Source organism: Nannospalax galili, unplaced genomic scaffold (assembly GCF_000622305.1).
Source record: "Nannospalax galili isolate Female #2095 unplaced genomic scaffold, S.galili_v1.0 scaffold762, whole genome shotgun sequence".
Classification (NCBI taxonomy): Eukaryota; Metazoa; Chordata; class Mammalia; order Rodentia; family Spalacidae; genus Nannospalax; species Nannospalax galili.
The window spans coordinates 8,633-15,323 of record NW_008350126.1 but is presented as its reverse complement, the minus strand read 5'-3'; the positions used below and the strand labels follow the sequence as shown (position 1 = coordinate 15,323).

The following is a 6,691-nucleotide window of genomic DNA, read 5'->3' as shown; positions in this document are numbered from 1 at the left end:
AGCACCCCATCCTTAACTCCAGTTCCAGAGGAATCTGAAGCCCTCTTTTGACCTCCACAGCATTGCATGATATGGGTGCACTCACATACAAGCAGGCAATGCACTTATACACATAAAATAAATTTTTTTTGTTTTTTTGAGACAGGGTCTCTCTGTAGCCCCAGCTGGCCTGGACTGGGATTAAAGGCGTGCGCCACCACGCTCAGCAAATAAAATATTTTTAAAAAATGAATTTCATTATCCCTTCTATTCTGGAAATATCGTGTCCTTTTAATCTTTACATATAAATCTTTACTACTATAGTCCCTTTAAATTCAGGAGACCATTTGCAATTAGGGCAGAATTGCATACAGCCGGCTGGGAAGAATGTCTGGATACTCAGGTGAGGGTCCAATGACCGTGCTTACTTCCCCTTTAATGAAGGAATATGACCATCAACAAGCCCAATTGTGATGATCCTTTGTAAGCAGGCACAGCTGAAGTCATGAAGATGGCAATTATTTGACTTAGAAGAATACTGGACAGCATCATCTTATTAAAAAAAACATGGACTCCAAATTACACACATTAATATAATGAGCTAATATTACCCATGTACACACTGTGCTTTAAGTTCCCAGGTAGACCTTATAGAAAACACAAAACCATTAAAATCTTTTTACTTGGTGTAGTTCAGAGAGTGGTCTACCAACGAAGTCGTATAAATACTAGGTAGAGAAACAACTGGTACACAACCTCCAGCATAATCACTGAAGGAAAACTGTGCTATAACCTTGTTCAGACTTTAAGAAACCCTTTAATAACATTATAAACAAGTTTACCAAGCAATTAATATTTTACCTCACATACAAAAGATGAGCAATTTCCTTAAGTATATTATTATAATGTATAAACTTTGAGATGTCCTTGTAAGCCTTGAAGCAGGTTTAGAGATGTTTTATATAGACTTGGAAAATGTTTATTTTATATAAAACATATCGAAACACAGAGATAAATTGCATCCTGGAGCAGAAGTAATCATTTCTTATTAATTTATATTCTTAAGTAATAGGAACCATGTTGTAATTTAACAATTTCAGCTTATATGAGAACTTACTTACAAGTCAATTTGGTATCTAGTAAATTATTAATTCTGATCAGAATAAAATTCTAAAATTTAAAAGTCAAACTAATAACATTTAAAATCTTTTATTGTTAAAATGGTACAAGTACATGTATATAAAGGAAATTTTAAAAACCAGCAATACTTCATACATCCACACATACACATACAAACATACACACACACACTTAAATATATATGAGAATCTCATCTCAGAAATGGCTGTGCTGGGGGCTGGAGAGATGGCTCAGCAGTTAAGAACACTTGCTGTTCTTGCAGAAGACCCAAGTTTGAATCCCAGCACCCACATGGCAGCTAGCAACTGTTCATAACTCCAGTTCCAGGGGATCCAACAGCCTCTTCTGTCCTCCGCTGGCACTGCACGACACAGATGCTTACCTACATGCAGGCAATACACACATACACATAAAAAAATAAATAAAATATTTTAAAAAAAGAAATGGCTGTGCTGAACAGAACCATACACATTGATGCTAGACATAAGGGCTTTCACTTGAAGAAAGCATTTTCAGAAATATTATTTACATTTTAATACGGTAAATATTCCTAACTAGTTTCAAACTCAACAAGTGATGGAAAACAGAATTATGCATTTCATTTGCACTCAAAGCTAGCCAAAAGTTACAGTATGATTAAAACAAGCTAATGTTTAAACAGTTTTCATTAAAGACAATTCCATGAAATGAGAGAGTGAAGAATGGAATAAGTATTTAGTCTTAATAAGGCAATACACAATCAGTCTAGTATTAAAGACCATTTAAAATTGACAATCCCGAAAGCATAGAGTATAAGAAAATAGTTTATGAGTACGATTCAATTACACCATTTAAAACTGACAATCCCGAAAGCATAGAGTATAAGAAAATAGTTTATGAGTACAATTCAATTGCAGTTGTTTACAGCTAACCCTTTCCCATAGTAGCATACAGGAACTTAGAATGAGAGAAATGAAAGCACAAGCACACAGCACAGAGTCAGAGGAACCAGCATGCCAAGTCTGCAGGTCTGGCAGTTCTGTGACAACAACAGCTCAGGCTCAGGGTGGTCCTTTGCTTCCTATGAGGAAGAAGGGAGAGGGAAGACTGTGAAGGAAACAAACCCGACAGCAACAGCTCAGGCTCAGGGTGCACCTTTGCTTTCTGTGAGGAAGAAGGGAGAAAGACTATGAAGGAAACAAACCCCAAATCATATCACTACCCATCGTCCAAGAAGACACACTGTAGAGAACAATTGTAAGTTAATTCTCAGAGATGTCTAGAGGTTGTTCAGAGTTAGAATTAAAGTACATGGTAATTTTTACAAGATAAATATAATCATGTCTGTAAGTAGTTATTCTGAACACACTATAGTTATCCCATTTTGTCTCAGGCTGTTCTGGAGGCAGGAGACCGGCTCAGGACCTCTTGGGGATCAGTTCTTACAAGGTACCCCAGAAGAAGCCATGTGCGACTGCATCTAACTCGGGTGTCCTCTAGCCAGAGAAACAAAAGCACCGCTCCACGTGGCCATCTCCAGGAGCCTGGGGGAGCTCTTCCAGGTATCAGAGACCTCCATTCAAGCCAAATTAAGATTCCTCGTTTCAACTGCTGATGGGAGTTTTATCAACAGCTAGTATAAAGGTAGTTCAATGCAGATGTAAACATGAGAGTTAAAGGAACAGTTGCTCCAAGAGAGAAAACCACAGAGCCATATCTGAGCCAGCAGAGTTTCCTGAGGATGAAATGCACCCCTCCCCCATACAGGCCACATCTGCCAGCATACAGAGCCACACGGCAGCAAACAGGGAGAAGGACAAGGCCAAAAGGATGAGACGGGAAGGCCAGTCCCAGAATTCATCTCCAGCTCTGAAGATGCATTAACATATTAAATCAAACCTATAACCAACTGCAGTTTAATTTTGTTTGCGAATCATTTTCAGGCCTTTAGAGGTCTGACAGCAACACAAAACAGACTGAGACTGTCAAAACCAAAATACTTCCAAAGCCAGCAAACCAAAGAGATACTCTAAAACAAACACTATGAAAGCAAACCCAAACCAAACGGTATGTAACAAATAAGGTCCTTAAACAACCAGCTCAGACACTGTTTTGTTTGTTTGTCTTGTTTTGTTTTTGAGACAGTCTCCCTGTAGCCCCAGCTGGCCTGGAACTCACTGTGCAGACCAGGCTGGCCTTGAACTCACAGAGCTCCACCTGCGTCTGCCTTGGGAGTGCAGGGATTAAAGGCATGCACCACCACCACACCCAGCTTCAGATACTGTTTTGTATAATCAAATAGCACTTAAAAGTTTTGTGAAACACTTAATAGACCTAGAGACATTGAATTCTACTTTGTTGAACTCTCATTAATGTCAACAAATTCTCTTTCCTATTTTTTTTTATAAATCTGCACATGTATTTTAATTAGGCATGCAACAAAGTAAAACCAATAATCTTGTGCACAATAAACAAATGAAAAGAATAACTGAAGTGGCTGGTTTGTTTTGGCAGAAACATGAAGACAATGATCACAGATACATATGACAGAATTACTTGAGAGCTCAACACGAGACATACATGACATAATTATATGAAATCTCAAACAACACATAGAAAATGATTATCACAGACACACATGACATAATTGCATGAAAACTAGGTGCACCCAAAACACAAAAAAAAAATCAAGGAGTTTGATTAGGATGGTCTTTTTTTTTGACAGAATTACTTGAGAGCTCAACACGAGACATACATAATTATATGAAATCTCAAACAACACAGAAAATGATTATCACAGACATACATGACATAACTGCATGAAAACTAGGTGCACCCAAAACACAAAAAAAAATCAAGGAGTTTAATTAGGATGGTCTTTTTTTTAAAATTATTTAATAACCACATAATTAGAAGCATTTCATTACAACAGCATTGACATATTCAATAACAATTTCCAGAACTAAGATGCATCTCTTTCAAAATTGGCTGTAAATTTTTAGGTTTACAGTTGAATTAATACAGTTATACAATATTGTATACAGTATAAACCGTATAAGACATAAAATTAAATGAAGTTTTAACCTTTAAAAAAGATCTCCATTTCAAGCTGTGGTGGCACACGCCTTTAATCCCAGCACTTGGGGGATCAAAATTGGTGGTAAATTTTTAGGTTTACAGTTGAATTATTACAGTTCTACAATATTGTACTCAGCATAAACCCTATAAGACATAAAATTAAATGAGGTTTTAACCTTTAAAAAGATCTCCATTTCATTATTAAAATAATTTCATTATCAGTTTCATACAGAAAAAAATCATTTTTAATGCAATTGACACTAAGATGTTTGCACATGCATTTCTAATCTCTATATATCTGATTATTACTAGTCACAGTCGGTTACTTTCTGAACTCCTTGGCATCTGAGCATGGATATAAAGTCATCAGGTAGATTTCAATGGTAATGTTTTTTGTATCTAATGCAAGGTCTGGCACACCATGGTCTATGGCAAAACCAGTCCACTGACTACTTTTGTATTGTGGTTTAAAAAAAAGAATATTTAATAGCATGAAGTTTTATTGGAATAAACTACTCTCACTTGTTACACACATCACCTGTGGCTCCGTGTTACAACAGCAGAGTTGAGTAGTTAAGACAGATTTTGGCCTACAAAGCCTACAGTATTTAGTAGCCAGTCTTTTAAAGAAAAGATTTTCTGGCCCTTACAACAAAGCACTTTGTTTTCTTTTGGCAACTAAGGAAAGCCCAGTTCTCAAGTATTTTTTAAATTAATTCATTAGTTAGTTGTTATCGTGTGCATGTGTGCACAAATGCCAGGGGATGCATGTGGAGGTCAGAGGACAACTCGTGGAGTCTATTGTCTCCATTCATCTTGGCATGGGTTCCAGGGATCTAACCCAATGGTCAGGCTTACTCAGCAAGCACCTTATCCACTGAGTCATTCTGCCACCCCTTCAAGTCTTCTGCCTACCCAAGAGCCTTTGTTATGGCTCTCTTGTGTACTAAGTCCATTTAGAAGGAACTTGTCACTTATGAGAGACAGCATCCACTTCCAGCAATGGTGATGAACAGTGGGAGCTGAGCACCTATTTGCTACGAGGTTAATCTTTATGGTACTGGAAATTAAGTCAGGGTTTTACTCACACTAGGCAAGTCCTCTACCAAAAGCTCAGATGCTTTTGTTATGCAAATAAAACAAGGCAATGAAGGCCTTAAGACAGCAAAGTAGGGCTGGGGATGTAGCTGAATGGATACAGTACTTTCTGAACTCCTTGGCATCTGAGCATGGATATAAAGTCATCAGGTAGATTTCAATGGTAATGTTTTTTGTATCTAATGCAAGGTCTGGCACACCATGGTCTATGGCAAAACCAGTCCACTGACTACTTTCGTATTTTGGTTTAAAAAAAGAATATTTAATGGCATGAAGTTTTATTGGAATAAACTACTCTCACTTGTTACACACATCACCTGTGGCTCCGTGTTACAACAGCAGAGTTGAGTAGTTAAGACAGATTCTGGCCTACAAAGTCTACAGTATTTAGTAGCCAGTCTTTTAAAGAAAAGATTTTCTGGCCCTTACAACAAAGCACTTTGTTTTCTTTTGGCAACTAAGGAAAGCCCAGTTCTCAAGTATTTTTTAAATTAATTCATTAGTTAGCTGTTATTGTGTGCATGTGTGCACATATGCCAGGGGATGCATGTGGAAGTCAGAGGACAACTCGTGGAGTCTATTGTCTCCGTTCATCTTGGCATGGGTTCCAGGGATCTAACCCAATAGTCAGGCTTACTTAGCAAGCACTTTATCCACTGAGTCATTCTGCCCACCCCTTGCTCTCTTGTGTACTAAGTCCATTTAGAAGGAACTTGTCACTTATGAGAGACAGCATCCACTTCCAGCAATGGTGATGAACAGTGGGAGCTGAGCACCTATTTGCTACGAGGTTAATCTTTACGGTACTGGAAATTAAGTCAGGGTTTTGCTCACACTAGGCAAGTCCTCTACCAAAAGCTCTGATGCTTTTGTTATGCAAATAAAACAAGGCAATGAAGGCCTTAAGAGAGCAAAGTAGGGCTGGGGATGTAGCTGAATGGGTACGGTACTTGCTGATAAAACATGAAGAAAGCCCTGGGTTCATTCTTCAAGATGTATAAACTACATATGGTGGCCCATGCCCTTGGAAGGTGTAGGCAGGAGGATCAGAAAAAAGATCATCCTCAGTTACACAGTGAGTTCCTGGTCAGCTTGGGATACAGGAGACCCTGTTTCAAAAAAACAAGGTTTGACGTGGTGATACACAGCCTGGCAGATCTCTGGGATTGAGGTCAGCCTCATATATATTACATACCAACTTTCAGACCAACTGGGGCTACAGGGAGACCTTGCCTCAAAACAAATAAACAAAAACCCAAACAACAAAAAAAAACCAACAACAGTGAAATAATCTACAGCTTTAGAAACAACTCCCTCATAGGAGAGGTTGGAGTGCATGTACATGTGGCCCAGGAATAACCCCTGTTGATGGAATCAAACTAAAGCCCCCCAGGTTAAAGTGGATTCAAACCAAGTC

At 38.2% G+C, this 6,691-nt stretch overlaps 1 long non-coding RNA gene across 1 annotated transcript in view; it reads right to left on the bottom strand.

The window, feature by feature from the left end:
- Positions 1-1,437: 1,437 nt before the first annotated feature.
- The window catches only part of LOC103745384, a 10,962-nt gene continuing 5,708 nt past the window's right edge, over positions 1,438-6,691 (bottom strand). The window contains exon 3 of the long non-coding RNA XR_607752.3: positions 1,438-1,501. This is a non-coding gene — a long non-coding RNA (uncharacterized LOC103745384). The remainder of the gene's footprint in view (positions 1,502-6,691) is intronic.